Source organism: Ailuropoda melanoleuca, chromosome 12, assembly GCF_002007445.2.
Source record: "Ailuropoda melanoleuca isolate Jingjing chromosome 12, ASM200744v2, whole genome shotgun sequence".
NCBI classification, from domain to species: domain Eukaryota; kingdom Metazoa; phylum Chordata; class Mammalia; order Carnivora; family Ursidae; genus Ailuropoda; species Ailuropoda melanoleuca.
This window is the reverse complement of record NC_048229.1, coordinates 57,666,005-57,677,646: the sequence shown is the minus strand read 5'-3', so window position 1 is coordinate 57,677,646 and position 11,642 is coordinate 57,666,005. Positions and strand designations below refer to the sequence as shown.

Sequence of the window (11,642 nt, the reverse complement as noted above, 5' to 3'; positions counted from 1 at the left end):
TTTTGATAGAGGTAATCATCAAGATCTGTGAGCACAAAAGTAAAAAGCCCATTTTTTAGTACAAATAAATTAAAATGAAATAAATATTTGCATCATGCTGAGTATATTCTGGGGGGAAAAACATGACATCAAATCAATTCCAAGAAAATATTTGGGTCTATAAGTGGAGCATATACAATATTAATTCTTTTCTAATTAATTTTACACAAATACTCTGTAATGCGAGCATTAGGGAATGAGTTGTCTCTCGTTATTTTCACTGCAAATGTTAAAAGGGAATCTACAATGCAAATATTCTTTCAGAACTCTGAACTAAGTCCAAATGTTTTCTTTGAGGGTGGGGCAGAGTGGAAATGCAGATAGAGTGTAAATACCAAGCAGTGAAAACCTCTTTCTTGGCACTTGGTTATGGAGTCAAATGCATGGACATTAAGAAAGGAGAAGGGAGTTAGAAGTCAATTCACAGCAGGCAGATTGCTACTTATGTTTTTCAATTCACTCATGTGTGAAAGAATATCATATCATAAAATGAACCATTAGAAAGTCAGAGAATGGAGCATATGGGAAATAAATTCCTGAACCAGGCCAAGAAACAGATGTGTGTGTGTGAGTTTGTGTGTATTCATACAATGTGTGGAATCTAGAAATCTATTTGTTCTCTGTTCTTTACATGCTACATATGTTTAGAACCACAAAAGTTCTGAAGAAGATTTTCCTGGTGGGATGATGTCATTCTAGACAGCCTATTTTAGGATTTCAAAGTAAAGAACCCATCTCTAACCTCACACTTAGGCAAACATATCTGAGTAGTACAATCTAGCAAACATATATTTGTCTGTGTTTGTTTTCCTGTTATTACTTTCTGGGCATTCCAAAATTGAAGTCAAAGCTTACAATGACAATTCAGTGAACTGTCAATTTTGGTAAATACAAACAATTTAGTAAATCATTGTCACAGTAACTAGGCAATACTCCAATGTTCTAACCTCAAATGATCCATGTACTTACCTCATGGGGGTTTGGACGTTATAACCTTGTGTAAGGCAATTATCCTAGACCCTCTTGCTCACCTGTTTAGTCCTATTTAGGACTCTGTTCCTAATTACTCCACGTCTGGATTTATTGTCTGTCTCTTATTCTTCTCCCAGCTTACCCTGAAACACTGTGTTATACCTAGTTTCCTTTTATTTTTTTTCATATTCAGTGCATGCTTTTTTTACATTGTTTGAACCATAATATCATCACTTCCTAATTGTGTGAACTGTTAAAATCAAACAGAAACGGAGATCAGACTTGAAAATACCTTGAGCAGACAAAACCAGTTTAGTCATCAAGCAAAGCTTAATTTACCTTATTTTGCATGACAAATGAGGCTAACTTGACCTGGGTCACTCCTTGCTTATGCCTCTGAAAAGCATAAACAAAACTTAAATAGTTCCCCAAAATTGATATGAAGTAACCCTACACCAATTCCCTTTCCTTTAAGAAAAGTCTAACATTGTAACTAATCACTGGAAAGAATAAACACTGCCTGAGTACTATGTAAGTTGCTTTATAACAATGTCCCTCTGCACCTTCATTCCATGCTTTGGTTTGTGCTCCCAGTTTGTAAACCTTCTTTTGTGTGCATGCACAGTAAAATTCTTCAAATTACTACTCAAGTAATTCATTGGTTTTACTTCCATTTTTTATTTACTTTTGACAGTACTTATAAATACCAATTAAGCCTTCTCAACCTCAATTTTTCCATTTGTAAACTTGGTATTGTGCAATTTACTTCCCCTATAAAATCCAATATAAACACCAAGGAAATCTGAGATGGTGAAATGAATGCAAATGTAAATAATTTGCTCTCCTTCTCTACTGGCTTCATGGAGTCCTGTAACAGCATTACCTTAACAAATCCCCATTTCCTCCTAGTTAATGACCACCCACCACTGGAGATTCTAACCCGTCCTACATGGGGTATGGTGGGGATGGAGGTGGGGGTAACCAAGATCAGACTTGTGACACAGACTCATACGTTCTAGTAAACATTCTATTAAAAAAATCTATGAAAAATTAAATAACCACTGAATGAATCCACAAAATGTAGAAAGGAAGGAAAGAATAAAAATGTAACTGACTTAAATTAAAAAAAAAACAAAACGAAAAACAAAAAGCACTGGAGATAATCAACTAAACCTAAAATTGATTCCTTAAAAAGACTAAAAGATTGGAAAGCCCCTGCTAAATTTATCAAGGATGAAAGAGTGCGACAGCAGAATCGAACATTTTTTTTTTAAAAGGACATTAAATATATGGAGGATCTTTGTTACTCATAGATTTCTAAATATAACCTTTGCTAATCATTTTAAAAATGTGTATTTTTTCTAGAAATGTTTTATTCATTTTCTCATATGCATACTGACCCAAAAATATCTTTAAAATCTGAATAGATCCATGGTCATTAGAGAAAAGTAATAAAATTATCTCTCTCAAAAATAAACAAACAAATAGAACTAAACCCAAATTGTTTGATAGGCCATAAATCCTAGCAAGACAATCTAAAATCTCTACTACCCTGTTTTGTCCAGATTACTGTTATCAGCTACAACTGAAAACCCAGGTACAGAAATGTCAACATTAGTCATAGTGAATTATTTTAGGGGTGATGATTTACATACACAAAAAAGTATCCAGCTTAATTCACTTACATTAGGTGGTGACACTGTCTCTTGTCATAAGGGGCAGGTTTATTCATCCCAAAACAACAAAAATCACAACTTCCTCTATTCCAGAAGGAAGTTGAGTGAAGCATTATCTCAACTGTCATAGTAATTACATTTAAATAAATAATTTAAGAGAAGAGAAAGGAAGGGGATGGCATTATCTCCAGAGAAGGGAATACATATATACAAACTAATGTAGGAAAATACAGGGAAAATGTGAGAGACCCTAAAAGGAGATGGATTTAAGAGAGAATCCCAGAGATGAGTTTTGTTTGTCTTTTAAAAGGTAGGTAGGAGAGGCACCTGGGTGGTGCAGTGGTTAAGCGTCTGCCTTTGGCGCAAGTTATTATCTCAGGGTCCTGGGATTGAGTCCCCCCATCAGGCTCCCTGCTTAGCAGGGAGTCCACTTCTCCCTCTCCTTCTGCCCATTGCCCACTTGTGCTTGCTCTCTCTTGTCTCTTAAATAAATAAATAAAATCTTTAAAAAAAAAAAAGGGTAAGTAGGATTTTACAACTTAGGGAAAAGAAAAGTTTCGGAAAAAGCATTTTAGAGAAATGGAACATCCTGAAGATAAGAGTATAAAAAAGCATGGTGTTTGGGGTGTGAGTAAGACACAATTCCCATAATTGACTGACCCTTCAGATAGCTCCTTCATGACCACAACCCTATTGCCATGGATTTGATGATGCCCCACTTCCCAAATCCATGTGCTGATGAGGCCCTAGTCCCAAAGTGACTACATTTGGCGATAGGATTTTTAAGATGTAACTAAGATTAAATGCGATCATAAGAGTGGGGTCCTAATCTGGTACGATCAATGTCTTTGTAAGAAGAGAGATCAGAGCTCCCTCTCTCTCCACAATGAGCCATGGATAGGCAGCTGTCTACAAGCTAAGGGAAGTAGCTTCAGACTGATACCAACTCTCCCGGCACTGTGATTTTAGACTTCTCAGCCTCCTGTACTGTGAGAAAGAAAAATCTGTTACTTAAACCACCCAATCTCTGGTATTTCGTGACGGCAGCTGAAGCCAACTCCTATACCTATCAAAGCTCTGCTAGGTGAAGCAATATAAGAGAAATAATGCAAGTGATCCTACGTTTGGGTGGTTCAGAGAGAAAGAGGCATCAGGGAGAAGGAGATGGGAGATGTAACTGGGTCCCCAGAATATTAAATCTGTAAGGATTCTTAGGGATCCCATTTTCAGCTGCTTTGTTTTACAGTAAAGGAAACGAAGATGCAACTTCCAAACTTACAACAAAAGCTAGTGACAAAGCCGTGGAAAGTGCTTGGATTTTCTCTGCGTATACAGGGACCCATTCCTCTCGAGAGGATATTGCAGCCTAGTATCGTTTTTGCTGCAAAGAGTTCTGCTTTCCTCTATACCCATATGAAGTTCCGTCCTTATTCACTCTTCCTGATACAGCCTGGATGCCTTCATTCAAGCAGTTGATTAATTACCAAGAACTATCAAACTCTGCAGTGATATCCCCTAGGCAAAGGCTGCCTTTCTGCCTGAAATGCCAATCTTGGTGAAGGTCTGAGACACCCCGTGTTTTCTGACATTCTCAGCTGTGTAGACCCTCTGCCTGGGGCTGATTCGGTGGGAAGAGGGTTGACTTTAACAAACAAGATGCTGCTTCCCCACCAGCAGGCCTGCTGTTGCTGTTGTGTGCAATCCTCCAAAGGCAAGATCCTCCATATGCCTGCCTGCCACCATCTCAGCACAGTATCAAACGCATGAACAAGTGAATGGGAGGAGCAGAGCCAGTGCAACTAAAGAACAGGGCTGGCGTTAAGCCTAGTTGGGCAACAGGGAAAGGCAAGTACTGTAACATAAAAGACTGGAAACCCTGGGTCCACATGCTACCAACACAAGGGCTGAGTTTCTGTTTCCACGATGCCCCAAGCAATGCCAAAAGCAGTCCAAAAACACAGCTTTGCAATCAAATCCAAGTATTGCTTTGTGAATGTGAAACTCATACAGATTTAAAATTAATAATGATACCATCCAATGATGACACGTGTGTACGACGGTGCATTTAACCGACATATTTATGAACACACCCAACTTTGCCCCTAGATGTTGCACCATTTGGAAACATTTATAAAGGGCCTTAAAAATGCCTATATCCTCTATTTAGCAATTTAAAAAAATAACATTAGGGCTCTGGACATACAGAGGAAATCTCGAGGAAACAAAGATCAATGTATAGTGTGACAGTCATGAAAACGTCCTGCCCATATGTCCTGGTGGAGACGTGAATACTCCAGCTGGTATCCCTCTCTATTCTCCATCATATCTACAGCAAGACCAAGCTACCTGTGGGCTTTTCTAAGCCAGTGAAAGAGCACAGTGGGGTTACTAAATAATTATCTGACGAGATGAACTCCTTCAATGACTGATTTTCGTTTGAGGACTCCCCAGTGACTTGGCTAAAAGTTTTTAAAACTGTGAGGCAGTCTGAGATTCTTCCTGACACAATTCCTCTCCTGTCTCTCCTTTATAGGAGTCAGATCTGCCTTTTTTTGAAGATTCTACCCACCTTCCCCAACTCCCACCCCCAATCAATCTGTTGCATGTCTAATCCTGTCCTGTTGTCCATTTCTCAGGAACCCAAACTAGTATGTATAAGAATACCCAAGAGCCAGTTTAAGACGGTGATGTAGGAAGATCCTACACTCACCTCCTCCCACAGACACACTGAATCTACAGCTACCTGGGGAACACTTTCCTCTAAGAAAATCCTAAAAAAACAGTGGAACAACTCATTCAGATCTGGGAAATGAGAAGAAAAAAAAAAAAGAAAGAAAGAAAGAAAAGAAAAGAAAAGAAAAGAAAAGAAAAGAAAAGAAAAGAAAAGAAGAAACAACACATTGAAACAGGTAGGAAAGGTGGAGACACACTCTCCCCAAACACTCCCTACCCAGCAAGGTGACCCATAAATGGGAGAGAACTCAAAACCTGGACCTTCTCCCCCAGGAGCAAAGGGTCCATACTCCCACATCAGACACCCCAACTTTTATACTTTCTCCTAAGAGATGAGCCCCAAAATATCTAGTTTTGAAAACTAACAGGGCCTGCATCCAGAAGACCTGCAGAGCTGTAGCAAATGGAGAAATGACTCTCAAAGGGCTTTTGCAGACTCACCTGCTCCAGGGCCCAGAGGAGAAGCAGTCTTTGAAAGCTACCCAGACTTCATGTGAAAGAGGCTCAATGCTACTTTTAAAGCATCAGATCGAGAGGCAGGGGCCTGATGGGATATTCTCCAGGGACCGAGGCTGGTACACACTGTCCCTGAGTCTTGCTAGGGCAGCAGGTGCCATCTTTTATCCCCACCCTCACCCCACCCCCCATCACAGTGGGTTCTATCTTTATGTTCCAGCCACAGATGCTATCTTCACACTTTTTCTCAGCCTTGCTGAAGCCTAAGGGCATCATCTTTTTCTTCTCCTCTTTTTCTTTTCTTTTCCTTTTCAATCTTCTTTTTAAACTTTTTATTTCTTTTTTTAGTGCATGCCATCTTTGCGCTATCCCTCTGCCTCTCTCCCAATCACCAGTATCTCGCAGAGGGAAGCTTCTATGCACACATCCGATGACCTACAGCCCAAGTTTCACACCTGGATGCCTGACTGTGGAGGCCAGGGGGGCCTGACTACTGGGTCCTACGGGACTGTAACAATCAGAGAGACAGTTCTTGGGAGAGTACCACTCCTGGAGCACGGAACCGATAAGCAGACTCCGCAGTTGCACCCCCCCAGTCATTCTGAGGAAGAGAACGGCTGGCTCGTCCAGGGGGTGTGCTCTGAGATGCCAGCTCTGGTTTGGCACACTTCAAAGGACTCACAGAGCTGCTCACAGGGAACAGAGGCTGGTGGACACAGTTTTTATGCTCCCTTCTGTCTCATTCCTGCTCACTGATAGTATGTATATCAGGTATTTTACTGCAAAAGTGGTAACACCTGTAATATACGTTAAATAAACATAGCAGCATTTCTCCAAATAAGTTGTATGAGATATATACTCACTGCTTATTATTTGACCTAAAATAACTGGAAATATTCATAACACCTAAAAAGTTGAGGAAACGTGATAAACATCATTGAATGAATACGTTTATTTAGTGTGTGAAAGGTTGTTGAGTGTCCTAAAATAATGTGCATCTTGAATCACTAACAAGGGGATTTGATATACATTGATAATTGAACATTTTCTTAAAACATTCATTCTGCAATTTAATAAAAAACATGTATTAGTTATTTAATATGGGTCAAGGCATTTCCTAGGATTAGTATTCCATAAAACATACTTTACGAAACAATGCCAAGCATTTCATAAAAGCCAACATTCTTTCTATGTCTTCTAAGTATGTCATACTTATAGTAATACATTTACTTGTTCATGTATAGATATGTACTTATACATCAAGTTAACAGTTTTATCCTTATTCTCCTAACATTCTTCCTCTCCCCGTAATCCAACCAAGTTCTTTGGATATAATAAGAGCTTGGTAAATATTTCCTTCCATGGGGTGACCTAATTTTAATTCCTAACAGGTCTGAATTGTCATTGTAAAACTCACATTACAGAATAATAAAGTGATCCAGGAGACACAGCATTCTTAAGAAATGTGTTACTCCTTCCAATTCTTCATGTACTTTCTTACGTACCTGGTGATTGGTAAAAGCAGAGACTGCCAAGTTGCAGGGAGATGAGAGTCTTTCCCTGGCATTGCAAACACTGCACAATAAATCTCACAAGAGCTTTAAATATGTACATGATGTTAATAAAGACATACATGATTTAAATAAATCCCATTGTTTAAATAGATACATCAGAAAATCCATGCAGTAGCATATCATGAAATATTTGCTTTCACAGGTCAGAATTACGAACGGTAATCAATGAAAAACAAGGGCACACTAAAGTGGTATTCTATGAATGCAACTTCCGCATTGACTTTCAATACCTATTCATTCTGGCTTCCTTTCTTTATACATCTATCATTTATACTGTTTACATAACTGAACTGAGACACACTCTAGAAAGCACAGATTAACATTGCCTCTATTACCCAGATCACTGTACCCTTAACCCATTTAAAACTTGAATATGTAAAAATAAATTTAACAGAAGCAAACACTTTCCTATTAAAGGGATTTAATTACTACAGCAATATGGTATTTATTTGTCCCAGTAACCATTAGTAGATAATAGATATTTCTTTTGCTAACATAGCATGAACAAACTGAATAAATAACATTTAGAAAGTAATTAACATCATTTCCACACTTAATGTCTTTTCACATATCATGAAGATCACGCCTCTTGATCTGCCCTCATGATGTGTGACATCCTTATTTTATAACAGATGTATCATTGCTTCACAACTGTCTTCTGTTATCACACTTTTACAGTTCAAATTATTCATATCACAAATGCAGAGGCATGAGACAGGGCTATAGAAAGAACTATTTATGACAGTGTACCGTGGAGGTTATAAATCAATCCCATCACGTTTTTATTTAAGACCCAGGAATGCCACTGTGGCCAAGAATCAGATTATCTACCCCACAATTTTGATATTTATTTTAAAACAAACAATATCACCATTACAAAAAACTAGTCATTTCTCAATTTCATATCCAATTTCACATGTTGCTGTCCTGTTCCTTTTGAATAATTTACAAGAATTCTATTTTCTTCTAATAACAGAACCTGCAATTTTCTCTGTTTGATAAAATCATTCAATATTAACTATTTTTGGCCAGGGATCTTTTAATTACCTTCTGTTCTTTTAATAATTTATTTTCTAATTGAATCTTTTGGTCACAGCTGAAAGAGAAAGTGAACTTGCCTTGCTCTACAAATTCCTAATAATCTAAAAACAGTTGGCCAGAGCTCTACTCATGGAAGTTCTATTTCAATTGCCAGGTTGGTTTTCTGTATTACACGTATGTTAGAGCTGTGTTTCTTCATTCACTTATTTCACTCATTTAACAAGTGTGGGTGACTACTAAGAATCCATTGGTTGTAGGTGCCTGACAGAATGTAGTAAACAAAACATACCAGCTTCCTACCCTCATGAAGCTTATATCTGGGAGAAAAAAATATATATAATGACAACCTGGAACAAATTCACAGAAAAAAAAAAAAATCAGAGCATGAAAAGAAACAGGAGCGTCCTGTTTAGATTAAGGCAGTCAGGTGCAACTTCTCCAAGCTGGTAACATCACAAAGAGAACAGTGCGAAATGCCTGGGGTGACAGAGTGTGCGGTCTTCAAAGAGTGTGAAGAAGCCCAGTGTGCTCTGGGAGCAGCGAGTAAGGAGCAGAGCGACAGGAAATGANGTAACATCACAAAGAGAACAGTGCGAAATGCCTGGGGTGACAAAGAGTGTGCTGTCTTCAAAGAGTGTGAAGAAGCCCAGTGTGCTCTGGGAGCAGCGAGTAAGGAGCAGAGCGACAGGAAATGAAGCTGATGAGGGAGCAGGGGCCAGAACACAAGGGTCTTACAAGGTCCACCATAGTTTATTCAGAGACAATTTAAAGGAGACAAACCATGAGAGACTCTGGAGTCTGGGAAACAAACTGAGGGCTTCAGAAGGGAGGGGGTGGGGGGATGGGTATTAAGGAGGGTACGTGAAGTGATGAGCACGGGGTGTTACGTGCAACTAATGAATCGTTGAACACTACATCAAAAACTAATGTTGTACTATATGTTGGCTAACTGAACATAATAAAAAAAAAATATGGGAATTACCTCAGGGGCCTTAGTTTTCCAACTCCTTGAATTATGTTCTGTCCCTTGCTGCTTTACCATTGTTACTCCGGGATTAAGTGCTGTTTGTGAAAGACTTCTAACCAGCATTCTACCCATGTGAACACTATGATTTGGAGATAAGAATGTTATTACAATAGGCAGTAATCTTGTAGGATACTCGAAGCTCTGTCCTTCATGTTAACTCAGGGTAAGTCAGCACATTGTAAATATGACATAACCACTACTCTTTCCACTTAAAAAGAAAATGATAATATTTGCTTTGGAAAAATGTTTATTGATGTAAGGTTACCATTTAAGAATCCTATACTTGTATCTATACACGCATTCATATACATATGCATAATTCTTATGTTGGGAATAGACAGACATGTTGGTATATATAGGTTGCTGTGAAGATAAATTAAGATTACATATGTATCTTTATACATATCTTTTTGTATCTTTATTTGTATCTTATTCGTCTCTTGCATAAGGCAGGAAATTTATTTTATTTCTCCTTCAGCAACATAAAAATGGATTGTATCAAATTAGTATCAAGTCTCACAAGTAACATTATTTTATGCATAGGAGATTTTTATAACAGCCTGTACAACAACCATTTTTTCCTAACCTGCCATCTCTCGACTATCATCTAAGGTAATGGTTTTCAACCTTGGCTGCTCATGAGAACTGCCTGGAGAGCTTTTAAAATTCCTATGACCAGGTTTCTCCTGAGATAAATCACATCATAATCTCAAGGGCAGGGAATCTGGCAAGTCTATTTTGAAAGCTCCCCAGGTGCTTTCAGTGGGCAGCCAAAGTTGAGAACCCCTGTTCCAGGGTACTCAGTATGGTGATTGATGCAGGTTTATCTTTTAAAAAATGCATATACTCAGCTTTTCAAAGTACATATTTTCCTTTTGCAATCCTGCTCTGCTTTCAAATCCCAAAAGAATTGGCAGCTGTATTGTGTAGCCTTCCTATTCGAGATAGCCTTTACTAGTCAATATGCTCTGTGCATTTCCTTTCTTATAGCTTTCATAGAAAGAGTCATCTATAATGGAAGGGAGAAATGAAATATTGCACTTTGCTTCTAGAAGGTAAACTTCCTGAAGGCAGGGAGATGGATGGATGGATGGATGGATAGATAAAGGCACAGCTATACAATCAGTGCAAGCAAATGTACAGCTTGACATTCTCTGGGAATTAAATTAAGTGGAATCTGAATATAGTAAACATTTTATAGAAATCCATAAATGTCCCTAAAATAATAATGAAAAAAACTATGTCTCTTAAACATAATGGTGCTCAGTAAATGTTTGATGATAATTTTTATGCCATCAATACAGTTTGAAACATTTTGTTGCATATTAAACCGTAGAAATTATAACATATCCTTGTTTCAGAATAATGGTCAGGACAGGGAAAACAGGCTTTACAATATAAACATAATTAAACAATGGAATATTACCCAGCCATAAAAAAGATTGAAATCTTTCCATTTGAAATGACATGGTTGGAGCTAGACAGTATTATGTTAAATGAAATAAGTCTGTCAGAGAAAGACAAATACCATATGATTTCACTCGTTATGTGGAATTTAAGAAACAAAACAAATGAGCTAAGGGGAAAAAAAAAGAAAGAGGGATGGAAACCAAAAAACAGACTCTTAACTATAGAGAACACACCGTTGGTTAAGAGCGGGGAGGTGAGTGGAGGGTAAGGGTTGAAAGCTGATGGGGATTAAGGAGTGCACTTATGATGAGCACGGGCTGTTGTATGGAACTGTTGAATCACTATATTGTACACCTGAAACTAATATTACACCGTATGTTAACTACCTGTAATTTAAGTAAAAACTTAAAAAAAAAGAGAGAGAGAGAAACTGGAGAAAGGAGGGGTGGCTTTTTTTTATAATAATTTTTTATTATGTTATGTTAGTCACCATACAGTATATCCTTAGTTTTTAATGCAATGTTCCATGATTCATTATTTGCGTATAACACCCAGCGCACCATGCAATATGTGCTCTCCATAATACCCATCACCAGCCTATCCCAATCCCCACCTCCCTCCCCTCTGAAGCCCTCAGTTTGTTTCCCATAGTCCACAGTCTCTCATGGTTCATTCCCCCTTCTGTTTACTCCCCCTTCATTCTTCCCTTCCTTC

At 38.2% G+C, this 11,642-nt stretch overlaps 1 pseudogene; it reads left to right on the top strand.

Moving 5' to 3' along the window:
* LOC105237091 overlaps positions 1–6,632 on the top strand; it is a 33,183-nt pseudogene extending 26,551 nt beyond the window's left edge.
* Positions 6,633–11,642: the final 5,010 nt, after the last annotated feature.